Below are 22,617 nucleotides of genomic sequence, written 5' to 3'. Positions count from 1 at the left end.
AATTTAGTTCTTTTAAAGCACTTTGTTTGTTTTTGGATAAATAACATCTAATTGTATGCTTTTCTTTGATGTAGTTAATGCCTTGTTCTACCAGTTTTTAAAATATTTCCAGAAAAGTTATTTAATAAAATTCTGAAAAAAATGTTTTTGCTTTAAACTCTCTATGAATGAAATGTGTACTTACCTTACCTTGGAACTTATTGGGTGCTTCAAAAATATTTTTCAAAAGATAATTTTCTAATATATTTCTGATGGTTGATATATATATAGCGCAGATTTTTAAGGGTATTAAGTGGCTAAAATTTAAGACAATAGTTTAAATTGATCTTGTGATAACGCTATGTTGTTTAGATTGAAAATTTCCTCAAAAGTGGTTGTCATATTGATTTATTTATTTCTCCTCCCCTTGTGCCTGATCTTGCTGGATTTGACCTTTTTTTTTCTTTTATTCTTGAATGATGTTACTTCTGCTACAAAGATCCAATGGTTGTATTGGATGGAAAAAAAAAATCACTTTTTGAGTATCTAAATTTGTTCTTTCTCTTGCTAATATTTCAGATGTATCATCTGAGTTTTCGCTAGGTGTTCTGGTGAACATCTTGGTTTCGGAGAATAACTAAAAAAATTTTTTATTTTAAAGCTTATTGTTCATATACTTAGTTGTTTTTGAAATTTCTTTAATAAGATGCTCTTTACTTGGTTTGTCTCTCCTGTCATAAGAAGCAGATTGTTTCTGCATTTTTATATTATACACTCATATTTTAATTTGAATATAATATGTGTATTATAGGATATAAGGGATAATTTATTTTACAATTTCTATAATCTCACTAATCTTCAGAGGTTTAAATTGTGTCTTTATCGGTTCTGTTTGTTTATTAATTTTCCAAAGATTAATTTATATTTTCTATCATTAACTTTATTAAATCCATGGAACATATGTCCAGTTTTTCCCTGGTAGACCCTGCAAGGAACCACAACCTGTAGAGAAACTGACTTGGGTAGAGGCATTGAGTAGATAAAGGGGAATTTAGCACCCCAAAATTCTTACACCAGTTTGACAAGAGCCTTATTTTACCAGTCAATGCTGCTATTACTATTTTGATTAGATGTATGATGATCCTTAAACTTTAAAGTTGCTTACACATAGACATGCAGTAGCTGGAAAAGCTGACATCATCTGTGGTGCTGTAAACATTTTAATGATCTGTTTTGCTACAGGTTATTCATACCCTGTCACCTTAATTTCCAGAATATCAGTTTGTAATTAATTATGAATAATGAACCCAATGAAGGTCACTTATAAACCGCAAAACATCCACTGTATAGTGCAATACCAGCTATGGACCTGGCATGAAGCTTGAATTTCCTCAATTGCACCTAGACCTTCACCAATGCACATGGGTTTAAAGAGTAAGATGGCAGCTTTATCAGAAGATATATTGCATAAGCAGGAGGAAGAGTTGGACAGTAAGTGAGAGTGACCCTTGCAAATTTGGGACTATGTACACTGTTGCACCGAGTTTTGAAAAGCAGTGTAGACCTTAAATTCCCTTTTGTAGAGCAAGTTTATTGAAATCAGATAAAGAGCTGTAAAGGTCACTTTTTTGGTGGTGATCCTTGCTGTATGGAGGGACAAATTCCATACTCATCTACTCATCAAAAGACTCAAATTATGCACAAGCTGAGAGCTGTTTCTGTGAGTTTAGTACGTGTTAGGGGACCATTTTTGTGCACGTTGGTGGAGGAACATATTACGGGCACACTCTGAGCAATGTAATAAAATTGCAATATATAATCAACTATCCCCTTACTCTCATTATTCATTTGAGGCAAAGATGAGGTTTCTAGAGTTAACACATAACAAGGGTATAAAAGTCTAGAGAAGCTGTACATAAAATAAGGTACAAAATATATTCTGCATTACTATTGTGTTTATACATTTATCCACTATCATAAGTACCAAGAGGAATTTTGACCAGCAACTTCTTAAGGTATCAGATTAGTAATAGGAGGAGGCATAGTTGTAGAGGCAGGAGAGGGGTGATAGATTAGTATTAGGAGGAATTATAGTTGTATAGATGCAGACAGAAAGGGGTTATATATTAGTATTGGGGTATAATTTATAGAGGCATAGAAAGGAAGCACACAACTGACAATCTCCTCACTTGTGCAATTATGTTTCCTCGCTGTACATGGATCAGTCTCTTTTCTTCTTTGGCTGTCACATTCTGCTTCTCTCCATGTCTCTAGGTTATTAGTGTGGACACTTTCAATGCCTTCTCACACTCTTCTATTGCTCTATCTCCAGGATTCTGTTTCTCTCTTCCAGCTTTAGCTGAACTTCAGTCTGGTTTTCCTGACATTCTCAGATGATTGTCCATCTCTTCTCACTTCCTCATAATATTTCTTTGCCAGTGGAGTGAGAAATCAATAGACCAGACACACAAGGAGGGTCCAGCTTCTCTCCCATTCCTATACACCCAGCTGTACACTCTGTGTTACTGTGTAAAGTGCTGTGCAGCCAGAGCCAACAGTCCCAGAATATCTCTTTGCCGATCCCCCCTCATACTGCAATATTATTAAAAAGTGGAAGCGTTTAGGAACAACAGCAACTCAGCCATGTAGCGGAAGACCACGTAAAATCACAGAGTGGGGTCAACAACTGCTAAGGCGCATGGTGTATAAAAGTCGCCAACACTGCTGATTCCATAGCTGAAGTCTTCCGAACTTAAACTGGCATTAATGTAAGCACAAACACTGTGTGGGGGGAGCTTAATGGAATGGGTTTCCATGGCTGAGCAGCTGCATGCAAGCCTCACATCACCAAGACCAATGCCAAGTGTCAGATGAAGTGGTGTAAAGCATACTGACACTGGACTGTGGACCAGTGAAAATGTGTTCTGTGGAGTGATAAATCACTCTTCTCTGTTTGGCAGTCAGATGGGCGAGTCTGGGTTTGGCGGATGTCGGGAGAACGTTATCTGCCTGCCTGCATTATGCCAACTGTGAAGTTTGGCGGAGGAGGGATAATGGTATGGGGCTATTTTTCATGGTTTTGGCTAGGCCCCTTGTGAAGATATCGGGTTTATCTGGCCCAATGCTACCCACTTCACACTGGCTGGCCACCCGTGGGTGCCTTCCTATGCCAGAGAAGTCTACCCAGTACCTTCTAGGATTCGTATAGTCACTCAAGCAAATGCAGTTATAAAAATACAACAGTATATTTATTGTCATACAAACAACACTAGAATATTACGTATATACAGTAAATAAATGCCAGGCAGGTTTACCACATCATCTCTCCCTTACCCCACTAGTTTAAGCAGTTATAGTCACCTGGCTGTCCAGACTTCACGACCTGTAGATCTCTCTCAGCTGCTTATATAGACTATAGTAGAGAAGGAGAACTCAAAAACTAGATCTTGCACGCTTCATGAATGAAATTCCAGAATGAACACCCCCTCCCCCCCTGGAGTGACTCCTTATATCCCGGGTCTAATTTCCACAGTCTTTCCCCTCCCTCTACAAACCCCTGGGTCTATTCTCCATAACCATTGGTCAATGCTGGACTACAGGAGGTTGGAGAGGGGAGTGAAGATGAGCTGTCCTTCCACAGAACCTCCCCTGTTAGAAGGCCTGTCTGGACTAGCCTGGTGAGAACAATGGACACTAATTAGTTTTCCCACTCCAGCATCTTACAACCTTATCCCTATCCAAAATCCCCCTGGCTTCACTTTAAAGACAATGAATAGCAACCTTACTGCAAGTCATCAATATACAATACACAATATACATATTTACACTGAACTACAATATCCCCTAAGCAGGGGCGGATCTAGAAAATGGTTGTACCCCGGGCGATTTAGGGGGGAAGGGGAAGATTTAGGCCACGCCCCCTTTCTGACTTCTGAGGCTGCCGGCGGCTACACACTATTTGCATGTCCGTTCGGCAGTGACAGGCAGGGACAGTGTGCTGCCCGGCTGCTCTGATTGTGTTTTAAACACTGCTAGGGGCAATCCCCCCTGGATCCGTCACTACCCCTTAGCCACATGTTATTGGGCAATGCAGTTGTAGTCTGGTGAGCTGGGGAACAAAAGCATGGGCTATAAAAAGTATTTGCTATAATAAACATTATGTGAGAAATGAGAAACTGAATGGTCACAGGGTTATCACACTCATTTCGTCACACCCCTTATCTCCAGTGAAGGGTAATCTTAATGCTACAGCATATCAAGTAATTTTGGACAATGCTATTATTTCAACTTTGTGGAAACAAAGCAAGGACTACAAAGACATGGTTTGATGAGCTTGGTGTGGAAGAACTTGACTAGCCTGCACAGAGGCCTGACCTCAGCCCTGTCGAACACCTTTGGGATGAACTGGAACGGAGATTGCGAGCCAGGCCTTCTCATCCAACATCATTGCCTGACCTCATAAATTCTCTACGGAATGAATGGGCACAAATTCCCACAGAAACACTCCAACATCTTGTGGAAAGCCTTCCAAGAAGAGTGGATGCTGTTATCGCTGCAAAAGGGGACCAACTTCATATTAAAGTATATGTACTTGAATACAATGTCATTACAGTCTCTGTTGGTGCAATGGTCAAGTGTCCGAATACTTTTGTACATATAGTGTATGTTGGCTGCCTAAACACTCAATGACAATGCAGGTACATTACAACTGGCTCACAACACTGGCATTGTGCCACTGAAATAAATCCATTACAATGCAGGGAAAAATATTCACTTTACACTATGCAAAATGAACTTAAAAGCAATATTTCACTGTAACCATTATCAATAATCCATTAAAAAATTGCATAAAATATGTATAAGAAAAAGCTTACTTCTGTAGATCAGCTCATTGAATGAATGTGTGTACTTTAAAATGACTGATCTTTTGTGTTGAATGAAATTATGAAGTCATGCATTCTATCCATTTTATAGATTTTTCAAATATCTAATGCTTCAATTCCTGGCCAACTGAATGATAAACTAATAAAGCAACTATTACATTTATAATGACACTACAAATTGTAGTCTTTTGCAAATGTTTTAAAAATTACATTTATGACCAATTTGTCAATCTGAAAGCAAAATTTGTGAATCTGCAAATTGATTTGTCAATCCGCCAGTTAAAAAGCATTTACTACAGCTTTGTCCAGTTACTGCTCTCTGTTTGCTCAGAGCCATCCTTATATGCCTCTGGTGTTATGGTGCATGACACATCCAGTTTTATTTGGAGATTATCTTATTGTTGAGTGCCTGTCCATCAGTCCTGCTTAACAGGTTGAGCAGATGCTAAGCTTTTAAAAAAACAAACAAATACTATATTTACACATATATATATATATATATATATATATATATATATATTTGGTTTTTTTTTTATTAAATAATTAAACAGCCACAGTTAAATGTAGCCTGAGCTATTTGAAAATAAAAGGGGGGCATGTGTATCCCTGGTAGTGGCAAATGGCACCAGGGTACACAAGCTTGTCATTTAGCACTACTAACAGAGTCAGCGAACGTGTGTCTCCCAGCCACAGCATAAAGCAACCCAGCCTGTTCAGTAATTCGACCGATCCTCGAGGGATGGAGCTCCCCCAAAATTAGAGAATGCCTGACAATGCTCATCAATGCCCACCACCACCTGGCCGAGTTACATAGGTCTAGGTTTTTAATACCTCATAACTTTTCTTACAGGATGGATGTGTCTTATTGAACTTACTGCCATTAAGTTTTGTGGGGCGCTGGAAGAAAATATTGGTATAGAGTGTGGACAATTATCTTGAATTGTAATAAGCTAAAATACTAACTTCTATCACATTAGGACCACCCTTGGTATAGTTTAAAGCAGTGGTAGAAGTGGGTTGTTATACAGTGGGATGCCATAATGCCACTTCTTCTACTGCCTTCATTATAAAGCAATTCAATTCAATTTACTTACAGTTTCCATAACGCCATGTCACGGGCACTAGGAGTCTTTGCCCAGGATATCACCAGATGATGTTCTTACCAGAGTAATATAGCTGGTACTATGGTCCTCTGGTAGCAGGGTGACAATGGAACAGGAGAATCAGCAGATGGTGAGAGAATTCTCAAGGAAAGTCTATGACTAGCAGCAACTGGTAATGACTTAGATGTATGAACACGAGGAACCAGATGGACAAGTAAACGTGAGGAGAGTCAGTGGTCTGCGTACAGCAAGTTATACCACTGCTATAGTGAGGAGGAATGTCCAGGAGTAGAGCGGAGGTAGTGAAAGTCAGTGGTCTGCGTATAGCAAGTTGTACCACTGTCTATAGTGAAGGAATGGGTTCCAGGTGCAAGTAGGTAACGGGGAAGTCAGTGGTCTGCGTACAGCAAGTTGTACCACTGCTTATGTGAGAGGATACTTGAAACTGGTGCCAATGGGAAACAGGAGTCAGTGGTCTGCGTTCAGCAAGTTGTACCACTGCTATATATATGTGAGGAGGGGCACGAGGAGATGAATGGAATACAGAGGATACACGGGGGGCACACGGAACTTGATCCCACGATGATAACCACAATACAATAATAACTGACAAGCGCTGCTTGAAGTATACAAAGTCACTATAGAGATCCAGGTAATAGGAAACAAAGTCAATAGTAACAATAGCTTAAGTAGATGGAAGACTCCGGAGATGAACACAACACAGTCCAGACGGATATGCAATACAATAGCAAAGTCAATGGAAAGTATGCATACCGCGGTTCAGGAGAGCAGGCTGTCAAGGAGAAGTGCAGGGATACCTGAACGGCTGAACGCCGGCAGGACGAGAGACCACTGGAGGATGGAAGCGGTAATCAGGTTGGTGCAGCGCACGAAAGGTAACCGGTAATCAAAGGAGCAATACTCAGGAAGCAGTAGTAAGTAAAACTGGAAACATGATGAACACGGGAGAGTTGAGGCTGTCTGGTATCCGGCAGTAGTAGCAGAGGCAGCGGAGGGGAGACACGCTGAACACAGGAGAGTAGAGGCGGTCTGGAATCTGGCAGTAGTAGCGAAGGCAGCGGAGGGGAGACACGCTGAACACAGGAGAGTAAAGACGGTCTGGAATCCGGCAGCAGTAGCAGATAGGAATCAGTGGAGAGCTGACACGATGAACACAGGAGAGTTGAGATGGTCTGGAACCCGGCTGTAGTAACGGAGGCAGCGGAGAGCAGACACGCTGAACACAGGAGAGTTGAGGCGGTCTGGAATCCGGCAGCAGTAGCAGATAGGAATCAGCTGAGTGCAGACATGCTGAACACAGGAGAGTTGAGACGGTCTGAGATCCGACAGCAGTAGCAGAAAGGAATCAGTTAAGTGCATACACGATGAACACAGGAGAGTTGAAGTGGTCTGGAAACCACAATCGTAGTAGACAGGAATCAGCTGGAGCTGAATACACGAGGAAACACAGGAACACCTTCAGAGGCTCATGGGGAATGGGACTCCAAGATCAGGCAACTAGGTAATGATCACAGGTGGTTTAAATAGGGAGGGTTGCCTGATCATCCAATTAATTAAAAGCAACAGGTACTGAAGGTTTCATAAGAGCTGCACATGCGCAGACCCTCAGGATGGCGGACGGCCACGGTTCCTGAACACAGGAGAAATGGCATTCACAGTCCGATGAGTGACACGCCACTTCTAAATTTTCACTTCGACTACTTGTTTAAAAAGTTTGTCCACTTTTGGGCAACTCCTTCTCATATAAATTACCCTGTTACCTGAAGCCAAGAGCTGTTTCATGCTGCGGTTTGAATGAGGGGGAAGAATGTTGTTATGGGTGTTATATTATTTTGGGGGATGTCATGTTACAAGTGGGTGGATGTGTTGCTACAGAGGGGAAGATGAAATGTGTTACTACAGAGTGGAGGGAGAAAACGTGTTAGATTGATAATTATAATTATTATATCCAGTATACTTCCATCACCCATATAATAAGCTATAATAAATTAAATATTATCTCATTGATTGTAGTTGTTTGATGTGAAGGCCAGTGATAAGAAGCTGTGCAAACAATTACAAGAAGACAAAAGACAGAGGCTAAGAGGACAAGAAAGGGGGTAAGCGAAGCATAAATGGAATATGAAATATTAGGAGGAGCGCAGTACGGGCAACAGAGAACAGAATAAGGAATGTAAGGAATAGTTATTGACCCCTACAAGGTCAAAGAAGGGGAGAGAGACCAGAAACTAAAATAAAAAAGACTAAAAATAAAAAAGAATATAAAAGATGATAAAATACCCAGCAATAGGGTAAAGCAGGGTAGAGAAATACAGGGCCTGATTCATTAAGGGACGTAAATGCTGATTTGTGCCATATTTTGCATACAATTGCTCTGCGCATGCCCAGAAACTAATTATACATCAGAAAACTAAAGTGTGATTCATCTACGAGCGTGAAGGACTCTAACCACAGCGTACAATTTCATGGGAAGAACAGGGAGCAGAAGGGGCGTATGCACGTAACCAAAGAACAGTAAGGGTATACGCCAAGATCAAAGGACGTGCAACAGTGACCGATTCAAGCTTTGGACAACTCTAAGATACATGATTTTCAGTCGTATCACTTGTACCAGCTACAGGTCAGTTGTAAGTGCTTGAGTTACATGTGGGTTTTTTTTTTTTAAAACACACAATACACAAAAGTTGAGTTACAGTGGTTTGAAATAAAAATTTCACATAGAACAAAAGTTTAGTGTAGGATTTGTTATTTAATAAAATTAGCTAATTGATCAAGACTCTGGATATTTTTGCAAGGCATTGTATGTGGGCAAATATTAGCCTGGTGGGCAAGCACACAGAAGTGGCACATGAGTTGGTTTATTGAAAGCCCTTTTCCTGAAAAAAAAAACCTGGTGTGAACACTGTCAAAAGTGCTTGTTTTATTTAATGGGGGTGTCACTGGCGATAAGCCCCATTGGGGAACCTTTTATCCAATATAGAGGTGGTAAACCCTGTTCTAATAATATATCCTCAGATCGCATTACCAGAACAGAAGCATTAAATCAAACAACTTTATTTTTGGAATAAAGTATTTTTTTGAAAGCAGTACTATTTAAATGATTGTTATTGGTTTATAAATAAGAAAGGTACTTGGTAATTATATGGGCGCCACTATAGCTAACCGGTGCCGCAGCACTCCTTCCCCTTAAGCAGCTATTTTTTAAATATAACACTGCCTGGCTCAAGTCACTGAATGAGTATTCACATCAGCTAGGCTGTAAAAGATTTTAACAGGTTCAAGTGGAAGAAGTGGAGCGTCTCTGGTGACCTACAGTGACATCTGTATAATTTACAAATACCAAAAGAGACAAAAAATAATCTTAATTAATTTAAATAAATTTAAACAAGTTAAAAAAAACACATTTTAATGTAAGTTAAATATTACATGTAATGCTCTTGATGTGTGTTTCTGTATTTAAACATCATTCAATAAATAGTCTGCATGTGAGAGACTATTTTTGTATCACAAAATATAAAAATAAATATTATAACATATTTATAATTATAACACAAATCTAAATATAATATATACATATAATGTAAATACACTTGAACTAAATATATGTCAATATAATCAAGTTGGTCGCCAGTGCATGGAAGGGGGTTTGTCCCAGATCGGATTCTAACCCTCATAAAAGTGATACTGCCCATGGAAACCTGTCAATCACAAAAGGCAGGCCATTTGGCTTAAACAGATAGCAGCCCCAGCCATGGCATTTATTATGACACCATCTGGGAGAGTATATGCTCCCCTAACCCTGTGGCGCATGCAGGGGGGGTTTCTGGGTCTCCAGAACCTCCCCCTCCGCTAAAAAAGTGCCCTACATATGGGCACTGAACTATACAGCAGCCGCGGCGCTGTCTAAGAAGCGTCCACGACGCTTCTTTGACAGCGCCACGGTTGCTGTATAGTACAGTGCAGCTGAAACGGAGCTGCCAGCTGAAGCGGGCGCATGAGCGGCAGCTCTCTAGGGTGTTTTTTTTTTTCGGGGGTGGAGGAAACCCCCCCTGAAAAATCCTCTGTGTGCCCCTGTAACCCACCCCTGTCCCTAACTGTATCTGTATATACAGAATATAGGTTACAACAAAAGGTGTTATTGTCAAATCTACAAATAGATACATTTAAACTGTATTACATACAGGTATGAAAACCAGCTCTTAAGCAATTAAAAGGAAATTAAAACAATGTAAGTCCAATTATTTAATGCAAAATCATGGACTGCTGTGTGTAATTTGAAAATGTGAACTGCTAAATGTGAAGTACAACAATTTCAACTGCATTTAAAAAAAAAAAATATCAAAGAAAACATGTAAACCAGAAGATGGCAGTATCTCTAATGGAGTTACATGGAGAGATGTTAACTGAATGGAGAACTCATATAAAACCATGATAAAATTATTCACTTTTTTTTCTGAATAATAAACATTCAGATAATATTGTTTTTTGGATATAGTAATTGGACAGGAAGGAATCTGAAAGTTCCACTTGAGGATTAAGGAAAAGGATATTATTATGATTAGAAGTTTGCAAAATGCTGTACCAACTAGCAAACCACATGTAACAGTATTACAAATAAAGTTATAGTTATAAATAATATAAGATTGGGAAGGGCCTAAAGCAAGAAAACAATCCTATTTGTAAAACAACATTGCTAAATTAGTCAGCAGAAACCACCACCACCTCCCCTCCTACCACTCTCCCTTGTGTCCGTTTGTTATTAAATTTGTACGTTTTTTGTATGTTTGCATGATTCATTGGGTTTATAACTAGAGATGCTCAGACTCGGTTCCTCGAGAACCGAACACACCCAAACTTAGGGGATCCGAGTACCGAGCCGACTGTCGCGCGCCCTCGGAATTGAAAACGAGGCAAAATGTCATTGTGATGTAGTTGGATCTCGGATCTCGCGAGTTTTGATTTCCTTTTTAAGATCCAACATAGCGAAGGGTGGGAGGGAGGGCGGACCCCCATTTTTCTTTTCTGCCAGTGCTGTGTGCCTTTGTGTCCTAGATGTGCTAGGAACTGCCGTGTGTTTGTGTCATTGCTCTGTCGCTTACAATCCAGCCAGGTCACTGCAGTATTTGTCCAAAAGTGTATGAAAATAATATTGTGATCTGTGAGGTGGTCAAAATTGACTGCAAATGACTTGAAATTAGTGTTATTGAGGTTAATAATAATGTAGGAACAAAAAAAGAGCAAAATTATGTGATTTTAGCAAAACCAAAACCAAAACACACAAGGGCGGTTTTGCCAAAACCAAAACCAAAACATGAAGCTAATTAAGATCCAAAACTATAACCAGTTCACAGGGGTCAGTGAGCATCTCTATTTATAATGTATTTCTCATTTTAGTAAATCAATTCACAAATCTTTTAATAACTGGTTCAGACTAAAATATTAAAGTAAATGTGTGAAATTTTATTTCTGAAATACCATGACAAAATGTGTTGTTTAAGATCAGAATTTTAGAACACAATTTTGTTCTAAATTCTTGAGCTTTCTTATGTGAATTGCCGGTCGCCAAAAAAAGGAGAAATCAATGGACACTTGAATATTACCAATGTCATTTTGCTCATCTCTTTCAGTAAAATAAAAACGATGGCAGGGGTGACATATGAGGGGAGCAAACTGGGCAACCCTGAGCCACAAGCAGACCCCCAATCTTTTTTTTGACTAGTAAAAAATAGTTCTTTCAATTCCCTAACCCTATGTGCACTCATTCCTCTCGTACTCTCCCAAACATCTGTTAACTAGTACTATTACTCCATAAAGCCTCCTGTCCTACACTGAACTGCCGGAGTTCAGTGCAGAAAATGAAACAGAGCTATCAGCCAATAGGATGATAGCTGCTTTTAGTGGAACCTAGCAGCAAGCAATGCTCATTGAGGGGGGAAATAGAACTAATTGTGAGGGTCAGTAAGTGGCTATAGTATGAAGAACAATACCTTGTGCCAAGTTTAGGCAATACTTGGCCAGATATATAGGTCTGTACATTAGCCTGTTCATCATGCAAAGGCTGCAGGGTAGGTACTAACTAAAGAATGTTACAATTCAAGGTGTAAAAATGATCACACATTGTTTGTAAAAATGGATATAAATATGTAGTCATGTTTTGTATGTCAAAGCTTACGCATATTTATAATGTCTAAGAAACATGTGGTAAAACAACAATAATAAACAAATATCTTATTATATTAGCATTGGCACCATATACTGTATATTTCTGTATATTAGCTTGATGGCTGTGAATATTAGGCTTGTCACCAGATATAGCTCTGCATATTGTACTTGGCACCAAACACAGCTCTGAATATACTGCTGAATATACTTGCCACCAAATGTAAATCTGCATACTGGACTTGGTGCCAGATATGTGTCAGCATATTACCTTTGACACCAAATATGGCTATGCATATTACACTTGGCACCAGATATTGCTCTACATATAAGTCATGACACCATATATGGGTCTTTATATTCTAACTGACAGCAGATATAGCTTAGACTTGGACTTGGCACAAAATGTTTGTTTTATTGGTTTAGATTTAGCTCAAGATACAGTATTAGACTTGATACCAGATATGGATCTATGTAGTAGAATTTGCACCAGGTATTGCTCAACTTTAAATATTTAACAGCAGATATGGTTTAACTTGTCTTTGGCATTGGGAGTGGCTAAGCAGTTTTTTGTACATATACTTTGATATACTTTGCTACCTTTGTGCATTACATGTGGTTACAGATATGGCTCAGCATACCACTTTTATTTATTAAACTTTTGAGGCTGGATCCTAGATTTTGGACATACTGGGCCTGATTCATTAGGGAACGCAAAGTGAACGCAATGTGCATTTTTTTAAAAAGTGGATGGAAAATGCAAGCAAGTACGAAAAGGATCTCAAGAAAGGTTTCTAGTTGAATATGTATGTAAGCACACTGTGCCTATACAGCACTTGTTGTATGCAGACAAACACTACACACTGCCGGATACGTACAATGCATATGTATATATAAAGTACCATCAGAACGCACAAGAAAAATACAATTATTAACTATTTTAACATCTGTTGATAATATAGGGCCTGATTCATTAAGGAAGGTAAGGCAAGAAGATGAGAAAGTATTCTCCTGGACAAAACCATGTTACAATGCAACGGGTGCATATTAGTTTTTCTATTTTGCACATAAGTTAACTACTGTCGGTTTTTTCATGTAGCACACAAATACTTGATAGCTTATTTGTACACTGAAATTTAAAGTTGATGTTTGTGTGCTACATGATAAAACAAACAGTAGTTAATGTGCTAGTTCCGGGCTTCAGGCAGCCGATAACCACAGACACTGCACAAGTTTCTGGGTCTGGGCAGTTAGTGATTACAATGAATAAATGCACACATCCAACTTACTTTATTGCATTACATGCAAAGGCTGCAGGGTAGGTACTAACTTAAGAATGTTACAATTCAAGGTGTAAAAATGATCACACATTGTTTGTAAAAATGGATATAAATATGTAGTCATGTTTTGTATGTCAAAGCTTACACATATTTATAATGTCTAAGAAACATGTGGTAAAACAACAATAATAAACAAATATCATACTTCTGAAAACATTATGCATGTAATGAAATATTGCCTAAGGTTTAAACTTCCTGAAAGTCCAATATATCTGATCGTTGCTGCAGCTATGCCTTCATGTCTTGTATTATTACATAACACTTTCTCAGTCTTCAGTGGCTCTAGAATGTCTTCATAGCATTTCTGGCATTTTATGTTTTTAATGTCATATCTCTCAGTCTTTGCTGGTAGGCAAATTATGAAGTGATCTATGTTGGTCCCAAGAAATAGGATTGCATTCAACATGACCTTATCTTTAAAATTCCTCTAAAAAAGAATACTGAAATAGATGAAATTGTATAAACTAATCTAATTTATGTACATATCTGTGCTCAACATCAGCGATGTCTGGTGTAAACGGAAGTGGGGTGTCTAGCCCACTGCTCCATTTCTACATACGACAAACGTCATGCTCAGAAAATATACTATATTTGGTGACCTCTAATGCTACTTATCATTGCTACAATTGCTTACTATAAACTCTTTGAGCTGCTCTTTTCATCTTATTAATATGAAGAACAACCCCCCTCACTGCATCAGCTGAGTCAGTGGCACAGTTCTGACTACCACACCAGTTGGCCTGGCAATGCAGAAGGGAGAGAAATGTTAAAATCACATCAACACAACTGCAGAGTCAATTACGCTTCTCTGTTAGGTCACAGGTCAGTCAACATGGGAATTAGAACTGTGCCTCTGTCTCTTTTCAGCAGCAATGCAAGAATTATCTGAGTGCAAGCACCAGCCACCAGGACAATAAGTAAGACTTTGATTTATTGATGGTATATAAACAGTTTGACAGATTTGTATAAATTAGTATGAGAACTCTAGTGCGTATACTATATTGTGGTCCTAATAGAAAATAAAACCTAATTTTCTTTTTTTTTTTTTTTATTTATTAAACTCTCAGCCCAAATGGAAAAATAAAATAAAACAAAAACCCCATTTACATACTGTAAGCAGGACCCAGTGTGGGAAAATACGGTTCTTCCACGTTGACTAAAATTTCTAAAGAAAGAAGAAAATTCGATTTAGTTTGTAGTTAATAAAGTGGTAAACAAAGATTTTGGGGAGACTGTACTTAATTTATATTTATTTTGTAATGTTGTTTATGTCTTTTTTTTCTTCTTCACTCTTTTGGTATAATGGACTACGATTAGGGACCTTATAATTAGACAAATGGGATGGCAGATAAATGCGCTGACCAGCGTGAGCTAGTTGTCACTATAACATGGGAACTCCATGGTTGCGGTCTCCCTGTTATTATAGAAAGCGGCCCAGGCTGCCTAGCACTGGTGCTATTTGAGGATTTTTGGGGAACAAGACTCAATGTTTATTTAATTTACTATTTACAATTTAACCAGCATTCCATACATGGGGATTGTGTCATTAAGGGTGTTACTTTATGTGTGAAGTGTATTATATTATTCAGAGAACACCTGTAATGTGCTTCTCTTTCTATCGGGTCCCATTAAAAGTATTGGACGAGACCTAGGCAAGTCTTCAATGGAGAAGTGCATTGCTATACACAATCTGAGCAATGTAATAAAAGCTTCACTTATACAAACAGGCCAAATGATCCTTCGTTCTCATGATATAATTTAGCCATAATTAAGGCTAAACTATTGAGCACAGTCATCATATTTTGCGGTGCTCTTTGGATGCACTCTCTAAATGAACTCCAAAGACTATACCCTGGCAAAAAGCAACACTAGTGTAATTTTGAACAAGAAACACATTGGCTTGGCTACAAACCAGTAAATAACCAGCTAGTAACTATAACTTCTTTATTGGGGCAGCACTGTGACATAGTGGTTAGACTTCTTGCCTCATTGTACTGAGGTCTATTTGATTCAGGTCAGGATGCTATCTGGGTTGAGTTTGTATGCTCTCCCCAGGTTTGGAAGGATTTCCTCCTGGTGCTCGGGTTTCCTCTCAAAGTCCAAAAACTGATAGGTTCATTAAAGTCTGACCACAACTAGATTTGGTTAGATTTACTAAGAATTGAGTTTAAAACTGCCACACATCACTGGCGGTTTAGTGCTCCAAAGCGCCACATTTACTATATGGCGGTTTGAGGCTGCGATGTAAAATGGCTGGTGATGTGCGGCGGATTGAAAACAGCTAAACCACTGGCGGTTTGGTTAAAGCTGCCATAAAAACCAACATCCAAAAGGTTTTTTAATACCTGCTTCTGAATGGCTTGATAGCTCAAACGTGCTGTTTGAGCTATTTTGCAATTCAGAACATAAGAGGAAGCACCATTGTCATTTAAATTATTGGGGCAAGCAATATTTATTGATTAAGGGGCAAGAAAAATTTTAAATCAACTTATGTAGGGACATTTTAATTTTAACTATATTAAGGGGACAAAATGATTGAATTATTATATTATTTGGGCATTGTGTAATGCCAAATTATGCAATATAAATAATCATGTCGACCATTAACAATAACTTAAAATTATTATATATTCACAGTTCCCCCATAATATAATACAATAATAGCGCCCCCTTAAAATAATGGGGGAAAAAAGCCCCATAAGTTAATCATAAATTAATTTTGCCCCTTAATCAATGAGTAATGATTGCCCAAATAAATTAAATGTCAATGGTGCGCCCTCTTATGTTCTGAATGGCAAAATAGCCCAAACACCATACAGTTTGAGCAATCTCACCACTCACAACCACCTCTTTTATTTTGGGCATTTGGATGGCGGTTTTGTGGCGGTTTTGCAAACTCCAGCTTAGTAAATCCGACGGTTTGTATGGTCATCATTGTTAAAATCAGGATGGCGATTTGTAAATTGGTTGCTTTGTAAGATGTCAATTCTGGCCATTTTAATGGCAGTTTGGGCTTTAGTAAATCCAGCGGTTTTAAAACCTCAGGAAAAATCGCTGAAAACTGGCAGTTTCACCAAACTGCCCTTTGGTAAATCTAGCCCCTAGTGTGCTTCTGTGTAGAGGGAATTTAGATTGTGAACACCACTGGTGCAGGGTCTAATGTGACTTAATAAATATTCGCTGTGATGCATGGTTGCTAACATTTAAAAAAAATTCGAGGAACATTTTGCTGAAGGCATACTTTGTTGCAGGTTAAATACTATATTGTCACGAAGGTCCTTGGGACACATTCAATCATATCATGTTTGCGGAACTTAATAGTGTATATTTGGCATTTTAAATACTCCTTTTCAACTAATATTTAACTTATAAAGACTAGAGAGTAAGAATAGATAAGAAATCTAACATGTAAGAAAAAAAGTGATTTTATTGTACAAATAGTGACATTTTCTCAGGCATAGATTTTCACAGACAAAAATAAAAAACCTGGGACTGTCCTTAAAAATTAGAGACTGTTTGCAACTACAGAGATAGGGCCAAACAGGTTTTATATTTTGGATAAAACAACAACTAAAAAGACTTGATACTTAATCATTTTTTTTGGGGGGGCAGCTTGGCCTTTCACCTAGTTAAAGGGAATTTACACTCCTCCACTGCCACTATCAACAGCATTAACAACTACATGCACCCCTGAAAGCCATATACTCTGTCCCAATAACATGGAGGGACTAGTACATTATACATATATGCTTAATACCACACTTAATTCATAATGGGAACAGTAGAAGACTCTCCAATTTACAGCATATGAATGGAGCAGTTTGCAAGCTGTGGCAGACTGATACATAGCAAGATCCACAGGCAGCAAGAGACGGAGACTAGGGGGTAAATGTATCATGCTGAGATTTGGCATTTTCTCAGGCAAATTGAATGTCGTCGATATATGAAACTGCGAGTTGATAGTAAGTCACAAGTAAAGTGAGTGTTCCAAAATCGCCATTCTAAAAATCGCTACAAATCGCTGTCCCGATTTTGGCACTCTAGCAATACTCACCGTATGTCTGCGATTTTCAAAATCGTAGAGATTTTTGTCCACAAATTACTACAAACAACACGCTGCTTTGTATAGGTGTGATAAGCAAACACATCACCCATTGGACTATGCATGCTAATGATGTCTATAAAAATAGCCCCAAAAGGTCATTAATGTGAGGATGGTTGAAAAGGGAGTTGATGGGGAATCTGTTGTTGGGTGTTTTAAAGCAACATCAGATTTCGGAGTCTGCACAGAGAGGGAGATAGCAACATCCCTGGCACTAGGCTCCTCTTAGGCTGCACAGGCCACGTGATTTTATGACACAGTTGAATCTGGACTCCCTATCTGAGCAGGAGGTTATTCAAATGTTTAGGCTTAACAAAGAAAACTTCCTGCAGCTGTATGAGCATGTTAAAGATGAATTGTAGCCATTAACATCTCGCTCTAATGCATTAACTGGGATGCACACTACATTTCTTTGCCACAGGCTCGTTTCAGTCAATGTGCTCCCAGGTTGTAGGGCTGACACAGGCACTTTTCTCAAGGCATTTATCTGTTTTGCTGAGTGCTCTTAACAAGCTGGTGCCTACCTATATCTGCTTCGCCCACCAGGATTCTGAATGGCATGAGTTGAATGGAGCTTTCTATAAGCTCTCAGGATTACCTAATGTCTTGGGGGCTGTAGATTGCACACACATTGGGATGAGGCCACCTCATCAAATGGCTGAAGTGTATAGCAACATACATCGTTCATACTCCATGAATGTGCAGATGGTCTGTGATGCAAACATGAAAATCATGAGTGTTGTTGCTGGCTATCCAGGCCCTTACCATGAGGTCTATATCCTGTGCCAGTCAGAATGATGAAATTTCCGGAGGGATAGCTACTGGGTATGGTGTTTTTGGTGTTTTTATGTGGTGTTTTAATGAACTAATTGTATTTATGTTTCACACTAGGTGACTCAGGATATGGGGGTCAATCCTGGTTAATGACACCTCTGTTGAATCCACAGACTCCTGCCCAACACAGATATAATGAGGCGCACACAGCCACTAGAGGGGTGATAGAACGTACCTTTAGCCTTTTGAAGACCAGATTCAAGTGCCTTGATAAATCTGGTGTTGTGCTTCTCTATGCCCCAGGTAAGGTGGCTGATATCGTGTTGTGGTGCTGCCTGCTGCATAATTTAGCCCTAAACCAAAGTATCCCCCTAACACCAGCAGTAGACAGTGATGAAGCAGGTGAGCTCATTCGATCAGCTAATGTGGGTAATACAAAGGGGGAGCCAGGTCATAGAAAGGATCATCCAGACTTATTTTTTCAGATGAGTATGGTTTTTAAGTAAGTGTAACTGTTCAGTTTCTACCATTACCCTTGTTTTATATTTTTATTTATTCATGTAGATTCAACATCATAAGCACAGGACTAAGTTGGAAAACCTCTAACACCAATTAAATTGTGTGTGTATGTTTTTTAAATAAAGCTTTAAGCATAATTTTAAGATAAAAAGAATATCACAAGTTTGCCCAGATTGTTCATCTTAGACAATTACTAATACCAGTGTGCATAAAGTACATTTTTATTTTGAGCCTAAATTTCTGACAATATAAACAACAAAATGTGCAAAATGACACTTGTATGATTTGCTTGGAATAAAAGAAGGCAATTTACCCTAAATGTTCACAAATAGCTTTAAAGTTATTTTTTTTTTTGGATGCGAGCTCAGTTGCTTTGGGCCAGCTTGGGGATAAAGTCTGCCAGTTCTGATCCGCCCACTGCTATGCACTGGAAAAGCTGGCAATGACGTGGCTGGGGAAGTGCTGAGGCTGCTGCCAAGTGAAAATGAGGGCACTGGTAGCTGTGTCATTAATTGCCCAAGACAGCCACTAAATTGCCTGAAAGTTCTCTAACAGCCCCAGTCAGATTGTTTAGTCCAGTCCATTTTGATTAAGGTTGCATCAATGCTCTCCAAGGACATCCAACATCCTGTGTTGTGTGTCCTGTATAGTGCTCAAATATCTGAACCCTTTACTATGCCCTTGTTGTATACAGGGGCATAGGAACAAAAATTTTCATGGAGGGGCAAAAGGCCAAGGAGTACTATAGGGCTTGGAACCCCTTTTTCTCGCGTTTGGTATCTGGTTTTACGACACAGTGACAAGAATCTAAATCCTATGTTAATTTTTGTCAGTGTTTGAGGGGTTGGTCAACCCCAGTTTCATTGTTTATTTTATTATAAAAAAATATTTATACATTATTAAATAAATGTTATTTTTTAATATTAACTACCAATTAGTACAATAGCTGTTAGAAAGATAGATAAATTCAATTGTTCATCTTAAAAATTTACATTTTTCATAGTCCTTAACCTAATTTTTATTCAGATTTAAAAACCGGTATTTTCCTTTCATGCAAAATAATAAATTCATATGCACCCCTTGCATTGTAACATGGTTTGTCCAGGAGAAAAACTTACTCCTTTTTTGCCTTACTTTCCTTAATGAATCAGGCCCTACATGTCATTAGGCCATTATAAAATATGTTTCAGGCTTCTGTTCTCAAAGTGCAGAACAATCAAAGATTTACATGCTGCATTATTACTGTTTGACCATAAAGAAATAACTTTTTAACCATGATACATTACTCACCAGCCTTAGATTGGGATAGCGTACCCTTAGATTGTACGCTTCTCTGAGCAGGGCCATCTCTCCTCCTGTTTCCACCACTTATAACTCTGCTCTCCAGCTACTTAGCCCTCCTCCTCGAGGGTCCTCCACCCCACGTCCACTCTCGCTCCCTCCTCCCCCCTGGGGGTCTCCCTGTCTTCCGCGCCCTCCTTCTTGGGCCCCGTCGTTTGCGGATCCTCCCTCCCCCTTCCCCGCTCTTTCTAGCTGTGCATTGAGCTTACTGAGTTGCTGTGTTTACTGTACTGTGCTGTCTCCCATTGTATTGTAATTTTGTTTGTCTCTGTACGGCGCTGCGGATGCCTTGTGGCGCCTTATAAATAAATATTAATAATAATAATAATAATAGCGTCCTTCACATTTATCTCTTCTTGGATCTCTAATAGGATGAGCTGCTTAAACTTCTCCTCATAGGAGGGGAATGTTACAACCAGAGTGAACACACCACCAGTCCCTGCAGCTGCTCGCCTCTCCTCTGACATCTTCTCCTTCACTTGACTTCTGATATCAGAAATTCTTTTTACGGCAGTTTTCAGTGATCCTTTTGATGGGGCCCACCGCATTGACTGCACACACTTGAATCCACAGCTGCTTTGAAAAAGCTGTCTTGGCAGCTGGACTGCCAAAAATACGCTCATAGACTGGCACAAAACTGAAGAGCACATTGCAGGTAGACTTATTCTTGCCAAATGAAGCCCTTGCCTCTTCCTCAAGCTCCTACTCCTCCACACCTCCTTGCTCCTTGCTCTCCTCCTTCCCACTCTCCCTAGAGTCCGTAAATCTCCTTCCTCTCGCCATACTTAAATACAGGACAAACACAGGGGCAAAAAGAAAAGAAAAAATAACACAGGACAAATACAAATAACAACAAAGACACTCAACCAAAATACAAAAAAAAAACCACACTATCTGACAAACAAGAGAAGATAAAGAAAATAAGAAACAAAAAAATAAACCTTAAATCCAAAACTCAACACTTTACACACCAAATACACCCTCCCTCACTTAACACCCCTCTCTAACTCCTGAAATACCTATCAACTCAAATATGGAAGGAAAAGTCTGCCTTTTATAATGTGGGTGAGGTCAAAATTGTGCTAATTTTGAATGTACAACATCCAACCAATCAGAAATGAGTATTGGTTTGAAAATCGTGATTTTAAAACTAAACATGGGGACGATTTGAGATTGACATTGATTTCTGATTTGGGACTACAAATTGCTAGTTAATACATATGGCGACTTGGTGGCTCAAATTGCCGGTGATCTCTAGTTATTTTCAGAGATTTCAAATCGCTGGATAAATCACAGCTTGATACATTTACCCTCTGTATTTTTTTTTTTATTATTTTAATTTAATGTATTGAGCAAAGCAGATGGAATTCTGACAGAATGCACGACAGTGTTGTAATATGAAGAGGCAGGCTGGAATCCGAAGACTGAAAGTTAAATAGTGGAAGGAGAAAGGTCTATCAGCGGCACATAACAGTGGTGTGAGGCTCCTGTTAAAATGTTGGAAGAAGATTATGGTGTCAAAGGCACCTCTGTATAAAATAAATTCACAAACTTATTTTTTTTGCATTACATGCAAAGGCTGCAGAGAAGCTAGTAACCAAAATATGTTACAATCCAAAGTGAAAAATATCATAGATTGTTCAGCAAATACATCATACATTGTTTGTGAAAATGGATAGAAATATGCTTACTGGAAAGTCCAATGTATCTGATCTTTGATGCAGCTATGCCTACATGTCTTGTATTATTACATAGCACTTTCTCAGTTTTCAGTGGCTCAAGAGTTTCTTTCTTCATAACATTTCTGCCATTTTTATGTACTAAATGTCATATCTCTCAGTCTTTGTTGGTAGGCAAGTAATGAAGTGATCTACGTTGGTGACAAGAAATAGGACTGAATTCAACATGATTTTGTAATCTTTTTTATGTCACTTTTCTGGGCTTCTGCAGAACGAGTAAACCCAAATTTCTACAGGGGCAGTTATGAAAATTCTATGACCATATACAGAATGTGATGAATTTTGTGCAGAATAATTGTGAAACTGTTGCTCATCTACAGGTAAGAATGATACAAAAACAATACCATATGATACTGGCAGGAAAATCTTGACACATATTTAATATAACACAGTTTTGTATGAGTAGACACATGAAGATATCTGAATATACAGATGTATCCTCCGTTTTATTATCCTCAAATTCTTTCAAATAGCACTCTTTTGCACGACCCAGAGATTGACATATTCTCATGCCATGCTGTCACTCATCCAACAAGTGGAAAATATCTCCTATTTACTGCTCTATATGTATTTCCTGTTAGATAGCGAATACTAGCCTGTGATACTTTAATGCAGTTTTTTTCCAGAACATCACTTTTGGTGAACAATCAAATAATG

This window comes from Mixophyes fleayi, chromosome 1 (assembly GCF_038048845.1).
Source record: "Mixophyes fleayi isolate aMixFle1 chromosome 1, aMixFle1.hap1, whole genome shotgun sequence".
Lineage (NCBI taxonomy): Eukaryota > Metazoa > Chordata > Amphibia > Anura > Limnodynastidae > Mixophyes > Mixophyes fleayi.
Note: the sequence above shows the minus strand (reverse complement) of the source record.